At 39.6% G+C, this 22,158-nt stretch overlaps 1 protein-coding gene across 13 annotated transcripts in view; it reads left to right on the forward strand.

Annotated features, from left to right (window-relative positions):
• The window catches only part of STARD13 (StAR related lipid transfer domain containing 13), a 328,586-nt gene that overhangs the window by 252,369 nt on the left and 54,059 nt on the right, over nucleotides 1–22,158 (forward strand). The window lies entirely within an intron of this gene.

Below are 22,158 nucleotides of genomic sequence, written 5' to 3' on the forward strand. Positions count from 1 at the left end.
CTTTGAAACTAATACAAAAGCCAGAGTGAGATATTGTAAGCAATCCCATTATTTCTTGTTAGCAGGTTCTCAGATAAGTCTTGCACTGCTCATAGTTTCATGCTCATTTCAGTTCAGTGGCTTGTATTTGGGGTGATACACTTTAATCCTAAAAAGGTTTGTGAAGCTCCAGCTGGGAGTGATAAAGCGATATGAGCTGTAGCAGAGAAGTGTCAAAGTTCTGTAAAAGAGCCCAGACTGTATTATTGGGAATGAAACTGTTCTATTACAAATTGTACAGAAAAATTACTCTTGTTGCAGTGATTTTAATGTATGAGTTATAAGCAGAAGCATTGGCTGCTGACTGAGGAAAAAAAAAAAAACCAAAAAAAACAAAACACAAAACCCACTCACTATTATGGCCCAATATGGATGACAAAACACTGTAGCATGTGTGGGAAAATGGCTGCAGTCCAATGTCTGGAACCATTTATCTTCTGGTAGAGTCTGGAAGATGACTGTTTTATGTATTTTACAGAAATCCCTGCTGATTGATTTCATTTACTTAGGGGGAGGGGGCACGGTGACTGATGGTGGGGACAACTGGGGAAAAAAAAGTGGATTTTTTACATTATCCCAACATCCTGTTCTGGTTAGGGTTGTTGGCACCTTTTGAGGGAACCAGACCGTGCTGGGCAGCCGGGTACATCCTGCCGCTGCTTTTGCTACTACCCACAGCCAGAGGTTTGCTTCTTCTTTCTGAGTCTCTGTGAGCTGAAAGTTGCGGGTTCTGCTTCCACTAGAGCCAGGCACATTTTGGAAATTATGATTTGCAGAGGTCTGAAGGGGAATGGACAGAAATGGGTACAGCTCTCTGTAGCCTGCTGGTAGCTTGGCTGATGGTGGGTGCTGTTATTGAAGAGGGAGGAAAGAATTTGTGAAAGGTCTGGGGGGAAAGTCTGCTTTCAATGTGCAGGGCTTGCTGAAATAGCTCATCCCACTTTGGCACATGAGGTCTTTATGCTAGGATGATGATACAATTTTCTTCTGACGTTTGTTGCTAAAATAGCCACAATTCCTGGTGTTTCTTTATTTGTAAGGAATAAAGAGCTTGTCAAGCACAGTAGAGACAAGAGGGATATGCTGTACATCAGTGTCTTTTCTTTACCTTACTGTTATTTTTGTGTGTGCTCTGCTTGCCTGTCTGTCAAGGTGTTTGCCTTCAAATCAATTAGTCTCATGTCACAGCATGACAGTTGATTGTTATATACCAGACATATCTACAGACATTTTCTTTCATGTTGCAGGGAATCAATGCCAACATTTTCATGTGATGCAAGTAGACTGGGGGGATACATTTCCTAGTCAGTACGCTGCTACTGGGTTGAAGTTTAACAAAAATGGGGAGAAAATGGATTTTTTAAATCACAGTACTACTTCATTTTGTACCCTTCAGTCTCTTCACAGGTTACAATGCCCAGTCCAATGCAGGGTCATGTAACAATCCTGGAGAAAAAGAAATGTACTGTGTCTCTCCCATCATGTCCAGTTTCCCAGACATAACCACTTAGTACAGTCAAGACATTCTTCATTGACAGAGTGGGAAAGAAAGAAAGATCTTCTACTTTCCCAACCACTGAGGAAGCTTCACATCTTTATCAATTATTTTTATCAGATCGGTAGGAGTTACTGTGCTTAAACAGTAGCCCAAGAATAAACCCAGTATTACCTCACATCTGAACAGCATTCTGCACTACTGTCCTGTTCATTCCACTCAAGTTCTTTGGCATCACTGCTCATCATGATGTCTTGATGCGCACTCATTTTCTGTATCTGTTTGTTGAGAATGTGCTTATGGCTATCAGGCGTCTCTTTGTTACTCATGTGTTGGCCTCTGATTTGTAAGTTTATGGGATTTTAGATTAATTGTAACCTTTTCTATTTATGGGATTTTAGATTAATTGTAACCTTTTCTACTTTCTTAATTTTCTTAGCCACTGCATGTTTTGATTATCCTCCCACAGAACAGTTTCTTGTTGGGACCTTCCCAGAGGGGTAGCTGGCTTTGCTCTTGATTAACTGAGTTTGAGCCTTTCCTGCTTTTTTGTAGATCTAATTGAGGAGGGCAGTGGGCAGTTCCATGGGTTCCAGGTGAAGGTACTGGTTCTTTTCCTTGGGTATGCCACTGAACCGCCCTACGACACAGACCAAATCTAGTAGTGCCTGGTGACTTTTTTAGAAGATCTGCCTTTATCATGGGGTCCTTGAGGGGCACTGTCTTCCTCACTGAGAGGACTCTTAATGCGGTAATGCTGATAAACAGTATAAGTCTGGTGTCTCCCTTTAATCTTGCATTTGGGAAGTAGGGGGAAAAGCTGATGAAAACTTGGTTTTTCATCCAACAGGACTGCATTCTTCTGGTAATTTAGAGCATATCTGGGGAATGCAAGCCCTTGACCCTTCCTCTTCTGTAAGAATTTGTAGGACGGTGTGCGCGGGCTCCAGCCATTTTGGCTACTGTGTACACAGTCCTTAGATATTTATTAGTCAGCTTTTAAGTCTCTTCATTACCTGGAAACATCCTTCATGTGGGCATCACAAAGGTGCTTTCCTGAGTGCGCTACTTCTTACAGGTAAAATATCTCAGAACATATTTTATACACATTGTGCATTATCACATTTTTTAATAAATTTTGTCCTTTTGTATTTTGCAATATAGTACATGACGAGCGTAGGCTGGGTGGTAGGGCTACAGCTGACTCTTGTTTTCTTATCAGCCATTGTTAAAAACAGAAAATTAGATTTAAAAAAGAGAAGGGAGCTCTGTAGGCCGTGGAACATTATAAAACTTCCCACTGAATATCTGCGCAGTACATACGGCAATAACAAAACTGTTATGTACTAAATGAGTTCGAAGTAGGGGCCAACTGAATGCAATGCATAAGTGATTTACTTATTCATTTATAACCCTAACCTAGAATCATGAATTTTTGCTGTCCCATAAAAAGGATGACTTTATTTGACCCTTTAAAGCCTTCAGCATTAAATGGCATTAAGTTGATGGCTACTTATTTTGTACCTTCAGTGAAAAATTATGCATAAATCAAGTAGGCTTTGCTTGTAATGTACTCATAATCCTCATAAGCAAAACTCCCACCCAAATCTAGTGAACAAGCATGGTTTCTTGAACTCAGCAGAAAGGTCACCTCGTAAAAAATATGGGGGTATAATATTCAGGCCACCCAGGCAATTTTTTTTGGCTAGGACATTGCTTTAATTAAGTGATTGTAAAGTTAAAATAATAATAGGATTCTGATTTAAGCAGATAAAAGCCAGGGGAGCTACATTAAACTCAGTTTCCATCCACTGAACACATCCAGACGAGCTAAGCTCACTTGCTGTTTGAAGAACATTTTTGCACAGAGGGACAGACAGGATGGGCTGAGTTGAGTCCTGAATGTTCTGGAGTTTTCATATTTAAATCAAGCTCTTAGCATTTTTCTTTTCCTTAATTACCTTTGGTTTGTTGATTTATTGATGCTTTTGAAGGCAAATAGACTCAGTAAAACATAATCATCCTGTGTAGCAGAACAGCTTCTGTTAAATCTGTGGATGTTATAGACAAAAGGAAAGGATTGATTGAGGGGACTTCTGTGGACAAGGTCTTCCATCTAAGGGTAAAAACAGTGGTAGCTGTCTTTTAAAGGTGGAATCAAGTTTCTGAATTGTAAATGAAATGGAAGGTCTTGAGAAATCACTGGTTAGGGCTGTGTCAGTCCTTGAAATTTGCCAACGCAGCCAACAATTTGGGCAGAAGGTGAGCGGGAAACAGTGGTCCTGCAGAAGGGGTTGGTGGCTGGAGCATCTTCATGGAGTGCTGCTGGGAGGAGCAAAGGCTGGACTTATCTATTCTGTGTGAAATCGCCCTTCCGTTTGGGTGTGACTTTGGGGGAAATAGGAGTACTATTTGCTTTTGCGTTTCTTACACAGACTTTGAACAGGGATGAAAACTGCAAATGGCAGTCATTTGCCAGCCATGAACACTGATGTACAGTTGAAAAGTCACAACATGGTCCCACCTGGCTTACTTTTGGCAAAATATTTGGAGCTTGCACCTACTCTCTGCTGCCTGTGTCCCTGAGGCCCCCATATCTACACCCTAAACCCCAATTCCAAAAAGCACCTCTGCATCTTCTTTTTCAACTCAGCAAAATATAACAACCAGGCATTACTCCTTCCCTCTGTGTCTCTCCTCTGTCTGTGTGTCCAAGCTGGTATACCTGGAGCAGGGCATGCGCCCTTGCTTGTCAGAGAAGAAGGATTTGGTAAATTGTTTGTTCAGGAGATGTTAATTTGTCACATCCCTCCACCACTGGCTAATGACCTACTTGGGCAGCTCTGTTGTATTAATTTGGTTTGCAGGAATATGCACACAGATGACCAGGAACAAATGTGGTAGATACAGCCACAGTGATGTGTACCCCTCTTGTGCTTCTGAGCCACTGTATTCAAAATGTAGATGTATGTTAATATTTAGCACTTATATAGTGCATTAAATGTCCAGAGGCCTGTAAGAACATGTCTAATTTATGCATCCAAATTAATAGAAGAGGTAATCACACATAACAGTCAGTCTTTTCATTACTTAACCCAATGAGGAATGAACACACTGTTTTGTTTGGACTGTAATTGCTTATACATACCTGAAAATACCATCCCATATTCTCAGTTCTTTGTAAAAACACCACAAGTTTGTCATTACAAGAACATTTCAGACAGCTGCATAATGAATTAACTTCACTTTTTAACTAAACTGAAAATCAGGAGGCTGATCCAGATCTCAGTAGGATATATCCATTGGAGTTTTTCAGTGAACTTGGGTGCTGAATGAACTAAACCAGTTAATTTTAAAAAATTGTTTGAAAATCATCTTTCAGAAAATAGAGTCTTGAAAATCTAGTATTGATAATGAGCATGCTGGCAGATCTTTAAGGCAGCAGTGGAACACCCTCATGCTTAATATTATTTATTTATATTACATTTATATTGCCCACCCGAGCTTCCAGAGTGAATTCAATAGACCACTATAGTTCTGCCTTAATTCCTCAGCCCTGGTTGCTATGGCATCCAAGTTAGGAAAATATCTGCCAGCTCCAGGTGGCTGAGCACACAGATGGGTGAAACATGAGCAGTAATTTAGAGAGCCATGAGATGGTATCCTATGACCAGCAGGTATTGTCCATGGTTTTTGCAAAAAGGGGCAAGGAGTTGTGCACATTGCTGGGAAACCTTGGTTTTACTTAGCTTCAGCAAAAGAATCAGCCTGTACCAGCAACCTACATTTGTGCTGAGAGGTTCTGGCAGTGAGCTATGAAATAATTTAATGAACTGTTCAAATTAAATACAAAACCAGAAATTAGAAGGGGCTGGTCAGTATCACCCACAGTCATGCTCAATAGCATCCCACTCTGTGATTCATTCCACTCAGCTCAGTGGGGTTGTGATAGGTGTTGAATAAGGCGGCAGAACTGAGTCTTCAGGTTAAAGATACATATAATGAGAATTGTAAGTACTATGCAAAAAAATCCTTTCTCATTTACAATCCTGGTACTCAGAATTTGTCCCTTTAGATCTGTATAATATAATACAAATAGGATCTAAAAATTCAAACTTTTTAGTTTTAACTATGTTCAGGATCAATATTCAAATGCTTTGACAGAGTTTCTTCCCCCATCCAGTTGTGACTGTTTTAAGTCACTTTAATAGCAAGAATTAATTTTCATTGAAAGACATTTTTTCCCAACATTTCTTTGTTTCCAGTAAGCAAAGAACAAGAACAAAGACTACCAAACAAAATACAACTTGTCTAAAATCTCATAAAAGCTCTTACACAAGAATCTATCAAGCCTGGGAAAATATGTGTTCTTTTGTAAAAACATATTTTTCCTTGAAGTCACTGCTAGATTGCAAAAGTTCACATAACATATTGGTATGTGTATGTGTTTATGTAAGACAGACCTCTGTATTTCACTTTCTGATGTCAGTGTTGCCTTGGCAACTGTATTTTATTGATTAGTAGAATATATGTAATTTGTTTCAGAGCTGCATCATCTTACAAGTTCATTTTTCTTTGTGAGAAGTGGTTTCATTTTCTTATTCTCTGAGTAAAATTATTTTTCTGATATGAGAAATAACATTCTTTTGATCCTTTTGGAGGTGTTTTTGTGGTTGTACACAAAACCCAACAAAGTTTGACAAATGCATGCTGACAAAGTCATTAAATACTTCAGCTATTGGTACATGCCTTTCTTATTAAAGTTCTTTTTCTGTATCTGTTAACATAGTATCTTATCTGTAGTTTCACTGGTAATCAACTAGAGACTCTGTCCATGCAGTTCCAGTTATTAGATACTGCATGGTGGTTTTCCTCCAGAGATTTCAAATTCCAATTAGTAATACTTCACAGGATCTCTTTGAACTAAGTATTCTTATAGAATTTATTTTACACTTAGATAAGCTGAGATATGGAAAATTTACCCTCAAATAAGAGTAAATCTGTAACAGTACTGAGAAACTTTTAGTCTTGTTCTACCTGTTTGTCAGGTCTAATGAGTAGTTCCTGATTTAGGACAGTAACATTTAATGAACCAGTTGTCCCCATTGCAAGTTCTATTGCCCTGAGTGCTGGACACATTTATGAGAAGTCATGGTCCTGACCTGAAGACCTTTCATTTTCACAAAAACTGAGTAAGGGAGAGGAGAGAAAGAATAGGAGAGAAACTATGTCTCGGTTCAGATGGTGCCATTGCCTGATTACATGCACAGCTAGAGATATCCCAAATATCCCCCTGCTTTTGGTTTTGTCCTTTCCTTCCCTGTGTTTATTTTTTTCATGGTTTATGAGTATCACAGGAGCCAAGACCAGGCAGGGTGTGCAGCTTCCCAGATCAAATCAGACAGGGGAGCAATGAGAAAAAAAATAGGCCAAGGAGAAGGAGGAGGACTACAAATAGTGGATGCGAAAGTAGTGGAAGTTCAGGCAGATGTTGATGTAAAAGCTGTCTTTTTTATGTAGAACTGAAAGCATAGCCATCCCTACAGTCCTAATATTAACAATTTACAAATTATAGCAGTGATTGTATTTATATGTCAGAGTGTAAATGATAGGAATGAGTTGTCAACACATATAGGAAAACAAGTCTGAAAATCTCTAGCACTTTCTTTATATATAATAGTTCCTGACAATTAGATATCCCATTGGGTGTTGTCTAAATATTTATCTTCAGTTAAATTACAAGAAGTCCATAGTCAGGGAAAACCCATGCTCTTCTGTTCTTTGTCTTAAAGATGAAATTATGTTCTACCTTCGAAAAAGCTCTTGATTTTATTCTGTTTTGTTTTGGTGGATAACTTTGAAAAAAAAGAAAGATAAAAGAGTCTGCCATTGACGGCAAGCAGGCACAAAGGCACTGTTACTAGATTGTGGTTTTGAAGGCTGTTTACCATGCTAAATCAGAGACCATAATGTGAAATCATGTTTTTAATCTTTTGGATTAAAACATTCACCAACAGGCCTTCCTAGCAACAAGGCTCCACCTAACACAGAGCCTCATTTTCTTGCAAGGATCCTGCAGTTTTACATGGATTTTCCAGGCCAGTCTTTGGCAGCAACAACACTAATTTATTCCAGATGAAAGTCAAGCCCACTATAATTAGCAATACCATGGTATTTGTTTGAAAAATCAAGAAATTATGGAATTTGCTAGAGAGTCAATGTGTCTTGTGGAGAATCCAGTCCATTTAATTCAAGGTTTTAGGTACCCGGAGTTAAGGAGATGGTCCAGTCCATTTGTCATAGCTGCTTAAATCTCTTGTACAGTCTAAGGAGAGCAGCAGTTGCTTACTAAAGACCTGTGGGGGGAGATCCATTCCCCCTCTCCATCCATCCACCCACCCGAGGATGATTCAGTCTGTCTCATTCAAGTAAACACCTCTTCCATTGGGAATATAGAGGAACAATAGGAAATAAATACTGGCACCTCCATTCAGTTGGGATCCATTTACTCATTTGAAGATGGATGTGACTTATCTTCCCCTTGCATAATAACCCAAGAATTATAGCACTCATCCCAGAGGGAGGAGGTCCTGGGCTCTACTTGGTTTGAGTGTGTTGAGCTCATGTCTGCATTTAACTCAGAGGAGCTAAATTCCTGCCTTCATAGGATGACCATCCGTAAGTCTCCATGCTTTTGTTTTTTTATCCTTTCCTTTTTTGCCTGTGAACACTGTAAACTCTGTAAGGTACCAGCTCATTTGTCACTGAATGTTTGAGCAGCACTGAGTAAAAGCCTTGTTCTGGTAGATGCATTATGTGTTTTTGACTGGTATTGGTAGAAGATGGGCTTTGTACAGCCTTTGATTATGACATGGTTTGTGGAAGAGATTATGGGTCTCCAGAGATGTTGTACTTGATGTATATTTCAAGAATGGCTGGCTGCTTATTGGTTTTCTATGGGCATGATTATTTCCTCATTTTTGGTTGTCTCTTCTGTCACATTTGTGCCAGAATTTAGTAGATCTGTAGCACCAGGAAATATGGTGCTCCAGGGTCCTTTCTTGCAACTGCCTCTTTTAGGAGCTTTTGGACCTAGGCAAGTACATAGCTCAGGGCAGGGGCTGGCTACAGAGCTCCTACTCAGTGCAACAGCCCCTTAGCATCTTCTTTGCTTGGAGTTTCTAAAGAAGTAAAACGTGGGAGGAACAGGGCTGCAAGGACAATGTGAGGGCATTATGCTGTGAGGACATTATGCAGTGAGGACATTATGCAGTCACTCCTGCAACACTGGCAAAGAATGCATCAGTGATATGTTCCTCTTATGAGTCATTCTGGAGCTGCCAAAAGTTGGAGCAGCCCATTGCCCAGTGATGAGTAGTGGTTGACCTTTATTCTCAGCATAGAGAATATTGTAAAATTGAGCTAAATGAATTGCTTTCTGAGCACTGGCGGCAGTGCAGCTTAGTTTCCTATTGATTTGGATTCCTTCCCCCCACCTCACTGAAACCAAGTCCTTACTTCCCCTCTTCCATGCCACTCCTCAGATCTCTCTCATCCCTTGAATATTGGTTGGGAAAATGGTACATATGCTGTGGCTGATGCAGAGTGCTGTGTACTCTTTATCCAACTGTCTACTGCTTCTCAGTATGGATAGTGGGTCCCCCCACAAATGCTTTTCCCTTATTGGAATACTAATTTGTATGATTTTCTCTGCCCAACACCACCTTTTCTAAAATGTAGTATCTTTGAGACCCGGCTCCCCCTGTCATATCTGACTGAAACTGGCCAATAGATTCTGAAATTATATTGGGGTGCAGGGAGGTGTCCCAGAGAGACAGGTGGTATGAATATTATTTCATTTGAAAGTAATAGTACAAATATACTGTAACACAAGCAGAAATTAAAAGCATTATGAGGAAATTAGTAGGTGAAGCTCTGTGAGTTGTGTTGTGGAGACAGACGTAGAAGGAACACATTTTTAGGTTTGCCATAAAATCTTTTCAATTATTAGACTGAAAAATTGTTAAGCAACTCATCATAAAGAAAATACGGGACTCACCCTGCCAGTTCATCCCTAATGTATTCCAGCTCAGCAGATGGATAGCCAGTGATGAATTTGGTCTGAGGTTACCAAGCATAGTAAGCAACTATCCAGCTTACAGATGGCTAAAGAAGGTTATATCAGTACATTGCACCTATAAAGCAACAGTTATTTTGGTCTTCTTCTACTTTGCCACCTTTAAAAGTATTATTAACTCCATGTACCTTCTATTAAATAACGTTTAAAAGAGAAATAAACTTGGATATAACATCTCGAACTATATTAAAATGTATGTACAGTCAAGGAGAGTTTTAGAAGTTCATGAATACTGTGTTTAGACTCAATCTCCTTCTGTGTCTCCCCATCTGCAGTTATAAAACATCATGGCTCACACATATGGTTTATTCTTCAGAATATTACAAAAAAAATATTAACCATGAATGGGCAGGAGTTTTTCCCATTGATTTGGAGCTTGTCTTGACTATCCAAGGGCAATTCAGCTACTGCCAGTTCAAGAAAGTCATTCAGAGATGCTACTGGCTATTCTTGAAAACTAATTTTCGTCTTGAAAATCAGATTGACACAAATTATTCAGTAAAAGTCACAGAAATTGAATGTATTACAGTACCAAAAATATTTGTCATGTGGAACCCACCAAAGTGTTTAGAATTTAGGATTTATCCTTTGCTTTCAGACCTCAAGCAACTTCCTCCTAAGGCTGTTCTAGTATTTTTTATCAGTCTGAATCTGCAAAATCATTTCTCTGTTTCAGTCTGTGGTGATCCACCATAATATAGTTGGATAGATTTTCAGTGTCCACTTGGCTTAGGATCTTCTTGTGCTGTCACCATTTCTGCAAGTGGGAGTTAGGAGATTAGTGGCCAGAGACTGGCTTCAGCCTGGTGAGGTGGGTCTCCCCAGTTCCCCCAGTACTCAGTGGAGAGAAAGCTGTTCAGAGTGGGAACCTAACATCTCATTGCTTTTGTTTCCTAAAATGCGCTATCAGTTTGAAGTTTTTAGCCCCGATGTATAATGTGTCTAGTCTACAAAGACTGTTCTGAATTAGACTGTACCAGGGAGGAGAACTCTCTCTTACTCCATGTACAAACCGATTCTCATCTCTCAGTTCATGCCAATTTATATGCACCAACTCCTGGACCGATTAGGACTTGTGTACACAAACACTTCAGGAGAGAAATCTCTGCTTGAAGAGCTTGACCCAAAATGTTAATCTCAGGGAGAACATACTCTGCTATTTGCACAGCAGGACATAAATTTTCTGCATGAGAACAGTAATAAGAATATACTCATATTGATTATTTATTAAATTAGACTTCTAGTGTATTTTCACACTGTTTGATATCACTACAGAGTCCATATGGGGTGATACCAGGTCTCCTCAGGGAGAAAATGTAAAGCACCATCTTGGACTGTCAGAGCAGTATCCTGCCCTCAGGGAGCAGAGCACTCCTGGAAAAACATCTAACCTGAAGTCCCCGAGCATTAATCTGAAAGCCCTTCAGTGCTCATCTCATAGACTGGCAGAAAAATAACCCTCCTGAATAAAGGAGCACAGTATTTAAAAAGCAGTGTATGTGCGTGTGCTTATTGCAGATGAATTATTTACTCTCCCTACTTAAGTATTTTAGTGCAAATGTCCAAAATGGACAAAAAGATGACTAGGGTTACAGTAGTGAGCTCCTGGAAGCTTTTGTAGTGTAGATGGTCAAATTCACATACCTGAGAAAACAGTGGCAGAGACAGGAGGCAGCAATGATATTAGAAAAATAATTCTTGAAAGTAAGATTTGGAAGTCTGAAGACTGCTTTTTAGAAGAAGATTCTGACTATGGTTAGGATGTAGGATTTTAGGAGAAACATAAGGTCAGAAACTATAATTGTTTCTAAAAATACCCAGTTGTGCTTTTTATTAAAGGAAATTGTCCCTAACCAGAAGTCCCTGCGGGTACTGTGAAAGCATGAACCTCTGATGTACACAACAACAAGCTACATATATCACAGCTTGGAATCAAGGTGGATGCCCAGTACTGTTTTTAATTCTTGTTGGCTATTGCAGGTATTTCCAGTAGAAAATTACTTTTTGGGGGGGCTGGCAGAAGGGATCTAAATATCTTCCAAATTTTGTATAGTTATGGATAATTATGAAATAAATTCCTAGGTAATTCCAAGGTAAAAACCCACAGTAAAGCTATGTATTATATTTAAGTTAAGGATAATCTTCTATCTTAACATTGCTTGGGGACTCATTTGTGATGCTGTCCTTTCTCATTTTTTCATCTCCTGAAGGCCATATTTGCCTTAGGGGTATCATATCATTGTGGTAGAAATGAGGTGGTGCTACTGGTCTCACGATTGACTGACATACTTTGAGCAGCTCCATTAGCACACAGCTCTTAAAAGGCTGCTTTGTAAGAGTCTTTACACTTACTACATATGTTAATGCCCTGATGTCTTCCAAAATGATGGAGGAGAACGTTTTGCCCTTTTTGTTTCAAGGCATCATAAAGTCTTGGAAACTTGAGGCCAGTTGCCAGATGTGATTAAAAATTGATGGAGCAGAGCAATTGTACCTGATCCCCCTGACAGACACTTGAATAACAGCTTTTTCAAAGACTACCTTTCTAAATAGTTCTTTCTGCATCTGTATGTCTCTCCTTTCTGACCACAGTGACAACTTCCTTATCATAAAAAGTGGAAGACAATAGTAGAGGACATTTGGGGATTTTTTTCCTGCAATTCCCTGCAAAATCTAGTTGGATTCTGTTCATTGCACTTAGGGTGAGCTACTAAAGCTACTAAGACAGACTGTAAACTGAAGCATAAGACTGAGTCAACAGCTATTAAGTGGGGAAGCAGATACGCCTCTGTTTAGTGGTACAGGAGTTGCCTTCAGTAATGCTCATAGTGTGTGTGAATTGAAATGTAGCAAACTCTGGTTTTTTGGGATAGGCCTACTGTATTACTTCAAAGCCTGTCTGCATTGGAAGAGAGAGTAAATATCATATTTTCTGTGTGCTATTACCTCAGCCTTAAAATATTTCAGAGGAAAAGAAATAGAAAAAAGCAGGCAGTGAGGAGGCATGCCATCTCTGCATTGATGCTTTAGGAGGTCATGGGGGAGTGTTACTGCTCAGGCTCTGAGACTGAATAAAAACAGTAATATGACAGCAAAGTAATACTAATTAATGCTTCTTTACTACTTTACGTATGCAGAGCATTGCAGAGACACCAGCTAAATTCAGAGACTTGGTTATACATAGAGAGATTTGGTTCTTCAAATCCTATCAATCTTTTTGAACAGTTATATATAAGTAAGTATATATTTGACTGAGCATTTTTCTTCACAGAACCAAAGAAAAACAGTTGTCATTATCTGTGAGCTGTTCATAAGGCTTTGTATACAAAAACTTTTAGGGCTAAATTCTGATATTTTCACTCATACTAACTAGGAATGTACTCTTCAGTTATTTGTTAGTAGTGAGAGTGTCTGGTGTTTGGCAAAAATGTTCACTGTGAAATACTGTATTGGTGAGCTATTTATTACTATGATAATAATTTGGGGACTTTCTTGATTTGAAAGAACATACTCCTGGCTGGTCAGACACACTTTTTGTTCATTGTGCCTTGTACAGGATAACCGTGGGCTATTTAGAAGAGCAATGTTTGCCTGAGTCAAATATTGTTCTCGTAAGAGTAGACTTTCATGATAATCCATCGCATTATCATGACATGAGTACGCAGTTACTCATAGTCACTGCAGTTACGTAGCTCCCCCCAACAGGATACTGTTATATAAACAATGTTATTTGAGGAATTGGCAATTCTCTCTTCCATGCTTCACACAAAGTATATTCTTAGCTTTTCATTCATTGGTATTTTTGCTTTCCCAGAATTCACTCTTCTGCCTTCTGAAACTCACAGTTGTGCAGACCTCTCATCCAAACAAATCAGCGATAGTTTGGAGAGACCTGCTCTTTTGGATTCATCAGAAGAAGTGAGCGTTAACTAATCTGGGCAGTTCAGCTGAGGCTATTATCCAGCACCCTTTACAAACTGTGGAAAGCAGCATTGTATGAAATGGCACCATTTCTGTAATCAGGGATGCAAATGATGCTGAGACACCAGCATGGCAGGCATACAAGATACCATTTGCAGGAAAAGAAGAGAAGTTTACTGAATTTCTGCTGAATAGCTACAGGTGTGGCAATCCAGAGGTAGTTAAGTGCAAGGGCTGGAAAAGTAAGCAGTGCATTCCAGCCACAGCAGCGGAACACTGCTTGAGTTAGTGTCTCCATCTGAGAACAGAGCTGGAACTGTACCATTAAAACATCTACTGCAGCAAAGAGTAGTAAATTTGCCACCTAGCTGGTTTGAGACCAAAGCAACCTGTTTGGTCAGGTGTATCTCAGAGTATATATTTTTCGGAGTTGTCCTGAATCCAGGATTCCTCTAAGGAAGAGTAAATATTAGTCCTACAGATTTTGACAGAGAGTGGATTAGATGCACTTCCACTCTCCACTTTGGCCTTATTTTCTATGGTTTATTTCAAGTTTTTAGATGAAGTCTTTTTAAGATAAAAATGAGCATGGTCATTCTTGGGAGGAGAAAAAGCCGACAATTTTTTTCTTTTAAACTGGTCATTTTACAGGGTGTGGCTATAGTTATTATCAGTCCCAAGTACATGAGTCAGATGGTGGTATTATCAAGTTATTCCTTACTCTATGTTTTTTTAAGACCCACTGAAGGAAATGTGACTGCCTTCACAGGCAGTGGAGTTCAACATTTTCCTAAACTCTGACCAGAGCACTTGGAGGAATTAAACTTGACAGAGACTCACTGAAGTATCCTGAGCATTAGTGGGATAGGTGTGGAAACCAAGACAATAAAAAACCCAGAAGAGTTAGAAAGAAGAGGTATACTTATGAAAATAAATTAAGAGGTGCCCAGCAGCAAGGAATTGTCTGTTTTGTTGGAAATACAAGGACGTGTGTTCTTTTTCCAATCCATTTCTTATGTAAGTAGTATGGTGTGTGCCTTATGGCACAATCCAGCAAAGCAAGCAAGGAAATAAGTGTTAGACATGCCTAGGTGCAGTGATTTAGATGGCACAAATCTGTTGACAATCCTGATCAGGAAAGCAATCTTATTCAAGACAGCACAAAACCGCACAGTTGGACCCCTTGCAGCAGGAGTTTGAATTCATCTTTTCTTCAGAAGAAAACAATTTTAAATGTATTGCTTGATTGCGATCTAGGTTACAGGAACATACTGCTACAAAAATACAGCATTAGTGGAATTTTCCAAGTCCAAAAATAATTTAGTGTCCAAATACTTATTTTATCTGATTTATGGCTTCACAGCCATGTCTAAGCCAGTACTGCCAAATAAAATTTTCTTTGCTGTGACATGTATGCAGTTCTTTCTCAGGTATTTGGAATGATGTCTAACATATAAATTAAGAGAAAGTTTCCTTCTAGAAATATTCAGTTATATTTATATTTTTAACGTGCAACTTCATTTTTTACATTTTAAAAGTATAACTTCTTTTTTTACAGTATCAGTGCCTAAACAATATATGATATACGATCATGAAATCAGGGACCCAAATACATGCAAAAACTGTGTAGTCATATCATACAAAGGTGGTTTTTTCTTAATATCATTGTAAAAGTACTTTTCTTCTCCAATAATTTACCAATTTCATTCAATTAATATCTCTCAGGAAACCAATCAGACAAAAGAATAACAGTAAATTTGCCCTCTGGTTCCCCATAGATGGGTGTGTTCCTGACACCTATGTAGAAACATGTAATTGAAATAGCATTTGCATAAATTCCATTTAGTAAGGATGCATTGTCTGATGCCAGTGAATGTTAGGGCACTTAATCACACAGTAAATAGCAATGCATGTCTAAGCATTGATCATTTAATGCAGACATTGTCAGAAGAATTAAATAGATCATGATGTCCTTTTGTTCTTTCTTTTTACTTAGTATAATATACTGTTGCTTTCTAAATCTCCTCAAGCTCTTTAATAAAGAAAGATTACTTCTCTTAATTTGGACAGCTGCATAATTGGGGTGCTAAATCATCCTCAGGGATGTAATCAAAATGATACTACTATATAACAGTTTTCTGGCTTTCCTGCTTAGTTTAGAGCAGAAGGAACATATTTAGGCAATTGCAATCTGTTGCGTTGCCTTAAAAATCAAACATTGATCATTATAATATAATAGATTTGAAAGCAAAGATCTCCAGGTCCCTTGTAAATAGTCTTAATTCAAAGTTCAAAATATCTGTTGTGGTAGGTATGGTAACAAACCTAATACCTGTACACCTGTACAGTTTCACCCTTCAGTCAAATGCTATGGTTACCAGTGTATACATCAATTGAATCAGATTTCCTGTTTTTATTCTAAAAAGAGGCAATAGCAGGGCAGGACTCCAACCTAAAAACATATGCTAAGATATCTCTACTCAGCAGGAGGGACTTCCGCTAATGTTATCCCTTGGAGTTATGCCGAGCTGCTAATTTAAGTCCTGAATGCATGGTAAAGTCCCTGTAGTGACACTCTGCAAAAGAGCTACTTAGCTTAGAAATGGTGCAGAGTGTGACATGGAAGTTCAATCAAGGCGGGTGGCTTGTGGACACTGCAGCATCCTCCTGCAAATGACCTGCCCATGCTCACTGAGAGTATTTCTCCTGAAGACTACATGCTAACTTCTCGATGCGCCCTCAATTTCCACTGTATAATAGCATTAATGACCTTGACAGAAAGCATTTCCTGGGGATTAATAACCATTTGAGGTTTAATGACCTGAGGCTATGCCTCAGGCCATCAACTCCTCCAAGCTGCTCATTAAATCCTTAGGGTACACAGTCTGCTTCAATCACTCCTGCTTAAGCATTTGCTCAGTGTCACCTAATAACAATATTCTCCCTGAGGTATTTCCTCTTCAGAGGCCCTGGTGTTGGAAACGTGTTTGTCCTTAAGTCTTTTGGGAAAAGAATTCACCGTTAATTTTTTAGGTGACTGTGTATTACAAGTCAGAGCATTTACTCAGGCTGTCACTGAGTTTCTGCTGTGATGAACACAGTAAAAATGAGACAGTTAAATTAATAAATTGTACCTTGAAATACAAACTATCTGTTTTAGTTGCTTACAATCTCATAATCTAAATCAAGAGCCAGTAGCCTCCCCCCATCCTAACACTGGTGGTTCAGCCAGAGGTAATTCATTCGAGAGGTGATACAGGACAGGTTACCACTTCCTAGCAAACAGTGGCTTCATACTAACTCTAAAGGGTACCCCAAATTCAGATTTGTGCAGAAGGAACAATATAATAGAGAGCACATCTGCCTGTTGTAGGAGAAATGCCATTACTAGGCCAATTTCTTACCGATGAAGTCATAAATCAAAGTTGGTGTATTGTCCTATGTTACGATACATACTTGTGAGGGGTGAACTTGTTTTTCTGTCGAAGATTTTTCATTTAAGGGAACATTCTTCCCACATCCAGATGGCATCAAGTACAATTGGATCTTAGTTAAATCTGCTGCTGTGGTGTTACATTGTGTTCCCTGTTTATTTGTGTAATAGTGCAGCACAGCATGCCAAATAGGCATGGCACAAACAAATTGCTGTTGGAAGTTTCTTCCCAAAGTTTCTGAACTAAAAGAGGAGAAAAGCGCAGGGAAGGCAGTCAACAACAGTTGTAGGAAACCGATATAGTGAGCATGGCACAGAGTTATGTGTCTGCAAATCAGTTATATTGTCTTCACATCAATTATAAGAATCCTCTGGTGAGGCTTTGCCAGCATCACGTTCACACATTAGTCTCTGTTGTGCACTGAGCAACCAGTTAAGTACATCTAAGGAGAGCTAGGAACAGTGCTCTTAGGGTGCTGGAAGGGGGAGATGCTTTCCTCCCTGAGAGGTCTGGGAAGACCTGGCCTCACCCTGACTTTAGCTTAGAACTAGCTATGCTGGCTCTGTGCTTTGAGTTAGCATCTTTGTCCAAAGACAGCCCACATTTTTAGGGAAAGAAAAGCATTTTTATGGCAAATTCTAAAAATTAGAAGTAGTTGGAGTTGTTTATAAGCTTAAGATACTTAAATAAAACCTGAATACCCAAAATGTATAGTATTAACTGTGGAGGAAATCTTGGTACATGTAGCTTAGTTCTGGTAAGTGCGATATACGTATATCCTATGGAAACCAGCAGGTGAATTGAAGAATACGACACAGGTCGGATGAACAGCTCAAGTACTTACTTCCTTGCTTGTGTTTGAGATTAGTGGATTCAGAGGTTAAGTAACTAATTCAATGAAGTGCTTTGTGTGGGAAATACATGCTGTTTGTAGTAAACGCTGAGCACCTACACAGGAATGTTCCTACATAAATCTCTAATCCCTTTGCAAATGGAGAAAATCAGGTGCAAATAGGTGCAATTACAGACCTTAAGTCACGCAGTACATTAATGGGAGATGCCTCACAGAAAAAATGTATTTCATCTCACTCGAAATTCTTTAGCTTTATATGCCTGTTCCTCCCAAATTCTCTGTATAGTCCCTAGAGAAGAATGAGTACTTTCTGGGCACAAGCCATTTTACCTCTTTTAGACATTAAGATAAGATAAATATTTTCATGGAAGTACCTTTTTCTCTCCATAGCCTTCAGGAGCACCTGGGCTGAATAGTTCCAATGCAGTTGTAGATAGGTGAGATGATTCCTACCCTTTATATCCCCAGATATCCCCATGTATGTAAATAAATATTCTACATGGATTACAAAAAGGCTGCTGTGAAGACAGGTCAACTAGATACTTAAGCATATGCCTAATGCTGAGCTTCTGATATGTCCTACTGAAGCCTGTTTTATAAAACCAGCCCCTCTGCTGAGACCTTACCATTGTGTGGAACAAGCGGGTCTGCTGCGGACCCAGCCTCAGTTCCGATTCTCCTGGCTGCTGTTGGTGTGAGACAAGCATACAGCATCGTTCCCACGTAGATTTTAGGTGTAGAAATACACTTCTGGTTGGAATTTCCTTTCTAAAGTCTATTGAGAATTCAAATGAGAGCCAGATGAGTTTTTTCCTGTTCTTTTAGAAGAAAAATACAAAACATCATGAGAAACTTTAAAACTCCAGAACTCCCCGAAAGTCCTCACCGCAATAACATTTTCCTGAAAAAGTTCTTTCCAGGGGAATTCGAGCTTGCAGGTGATAAGCATTCATTATGTTTTTCTACCCCTGATGAGGAAAGGCCAGACTGGTAAACAATGAATGAAGGAAATGCTTTGAAATACATTAAACAGCTCGTGGCTTTGTAGACTCAGTCTTGAGGCTACTTTTAGCAATTTGCTTTGGCTTGGAGTTGCAAAAAGATTAATGAAAGTCCCATCTCTGTTCCCAAAAGCAGAGTCAGCCAATGGAGCATCACAGCTATAATTTTCACCTTTTGTCAGTGTTGCCTTCCCTGCACCTCCTCCAGTGGAGTCCAAGCTGGTTTGTTTGGGTTATTGTTTGTCTTTAAAGATGAAGCTCTACCAGAAAAAAAGGAACTGTAATTTTCAGTACACCAGTGTGATTCCTTAGTAGTAAGTGAGCTTTCAGAGCATAATGCAGTGACCACAGGATACCATAGGTCCTGGGTTCCTAACTACTGTTACAGTGTAAAAAAATACTGCAAAATACCTTTATCGTGTTTCGTTTTAACTAGTGGTTTCAGAGCAACATGTGAGCTCTTAAGATGGTTATTTAAAATCTTTCACTTCCATTTTGCTGAGATTTCATAGTCAGATTTAGTCTTCTCCTTTTGAAAAGTGAGCCAGGTGTTTTTACAGTGAAATCTGTAGGAGAGACCATCTTTTGTAGGCAACTGCCTGCTTTCTGCTTCTGTTTCTGTCTGGAGAACAACTTATCTCATCATACTTCTGGCATATCTGAGGCTAGACCCTGCCAAAATCTGAAAGTGAAGTAAACCATCAAAAAATGTCAGATTCTTAAAAGTGCAGACCAAGGTCAAGTCTAGAAGAAGGCTAGACTTGGAAAATAAAGTACTTTGCCTTTTCCTTCAAAGCATACAAAACCAGTTTTCAATCTTTGTGTTTATCTGTATATCCCATTGCTATAGCACTGGACAGCCAAAACTGGCTCATGTCCTCAGCACATACATTCATTCTCCTGACCTTGAGGGGACATAAAGCCAGAGCATCCCCTGGATCCTGCTCTTCATGGAGCACATCTGGAGATGGGGAAGTGCCCTGAGCTGATCCCAGAGGCAGCACAGCAGCCAGTGGGGAGCTTCCAGTGGGGGCAGGTCTGGGTGGCTCTATGCCCCTGTGGACAGCTCCCACCTCACCCTGCAGGTGACATCCAAAGGAAGGAGGTGTCCTCACACACTCCTGGGCAAGAGCAGCTGCTGTTGTTCAGGGACTTATTTTCCCAAAGACCAAACGGAAATTTTGCCCAACAAATTGAGCCTCAGATCCCAAGATTTTGAATAGCAGCCATCTCTCATCTCTTCTTTAAACAGGATATTTTAATGTTCTGCAGAATTACAGTGCAAGGCACGCTGCCCTCCATCTCCTTAATCCTCTGTAAATTTACTTCTAACAGCTACTGCCAAAATACAGTATGGCACTCGCACAGCACATGCTTCTTCAGTGGTGAGCACAAAGCAGCTTCTGTTCAGAGGGAATATGTTGCATGCCCATGAGTGACACATTGTGAGTGCTGAAGATTATGAAACATTCTGAAACTGAGCAAGCCATAAACACTTCATTTTTCAGAAATAGTCACATTACTTCTGTTATTCTGCTTGGCAAATGTACGTACACAGACCTTGGTGCATCCACGTAGCGCACGTTGAACAAGCACCAAGTGCTAAACCAGTGGCGTGCCAGCAGCGCTGCAGAGTTCAGAAGAAATATTTCAAGTATGCACTTCAACACTCTTCTCGGTTTTTATAAAAACCCATGATCTTTATTTGTTCATTTTTATTTCACTAGCCTCTCTCTTGGACTAAACTGACCTCAAGCTATAGCATGGAGTTATATTCACTGATCTCCTGGTGAATGCTCTCTAAATTATCAGGAATCAGGTCATGGCTTATGAAAACTCATAACTTCAAGTAAGAAGTATTTGCTGGAAGGGCAAGTGTCCTGTGTCTGTCTATGGCCAAATACTCCTGTGAAATAAAGAATTCTAGAGATCAGCCAAGTGCTGGACCAAATCCTTAATACTACCAAAAAAAACTTCTCCTGTTTGATATCCAGGCTACCCGATTGTTGAAGTCATAAAGGAAGGAACACCACCTCATGCAAGGTAGCTATGTGGTCCTCATGTACTTGGAACGTATTTTTGAGCATAGTACACACTTTAACATATCAAGTCTCACAATTTTCCTTCCTAAGGAAGGAAGAACATTTTTTTCCCTTTTTTAACTGAAGTGTGTTAAGTGATGTGTCTCATTTCCCACTGAAAGTCTAGCTGAGCAAGGAATTAGTCATTTACTTTCCAAATATCTATCTGGTAGCACTGTCTAGTAACCAGGCCATCTTTGCCCACAGTCAGGCAAGTAATGATTCAGATGAGTGGGAATGTGCTCTCCAGCAAACAGAGCAAAGGGACTCCATCCGTGAGATGGCAGCTGAAATGTCCAACTGATTTCCCAACAACTATTAGAAGATTAAGAAATAGTTGAAACTCAGCCAGCAAGTTAAAAAGTGCCAGGGACTGACTGACATTTGCAGAGCCAACCCTTCCATATTCCCTCCTGTTATCCAGCTAGAGACATTGACATGAAAATAGTAGGTTTGTGCTTCAATAGCTTTGGTGTCTCCTGCTGTCTGTCCCACAGATCCACTCTCCTGTACTGGCAGGGAGCAAGCACTTGTAGGTCTCCAGCCTTCCTGTTGTCTTCTTCCAGGGTAATACATGCCACACAGCTGAACGGCAGGCTCCAGCTTTATAGAGTGACAACTGAAAACGTCTAACTTACCTAAGCTCTTTCATGTTATTTGATAAAAGAGCAATTTATGTCTTCCCCTCTTGTGGCTAAAAATAACAGTAAAAAAGTGTAGAGTGTTGTTAGTCCTGGGTGGCGTGCTAATTAGTTCTTTGCTAACTCTGCTTATTGCTGGCAATGATTAGTGTTGAGTAATTACAGGGTTCCTATGAATCTGGCTTCCATTTGTTCTGTGGTGTAACAAGGGTAAGGAAATGAGAAGTGTCAGTACTATGGATACCCAGTGTTATTTCTGCCATAGCAGAATTCTGTATTATAGGGAACAGTTATTTTGTACAATTGTTTTAATAGCTGGAAACAGACCTAGGTGAGCTGCAGAATGGAAAACCAGTATTTTTACTACATTAAAAGTCTGTTCTCTACTTGAAGTAGCACATAAAACCCCCACAGCCTTCTATAAAAGAATGTATGGAAAGGAAACTGGAGACTTGAGCCACAATGCTAAAAATAATAACTATACCAACATAGCCAAGTTGTCTGTTCCTTCCTCCCTCCACTATGAACGAATAAATGTTTATGTACAGCTATCACG

This window comes from Strix aluco, chromosome 2 (assembly GCF_031877795.1).
Source record: "Strix aluco isolate bStrAlu1 chromosome 2, bStrAlu1.hap1, whole genome shotgun sequence".
NCBI classification, from domain to species: domain Eukaryota; kingdom Metazoa; phylum Chordata; class Aves; order Strigiformes; family Strigidae; genus Strix; species Strix aluco.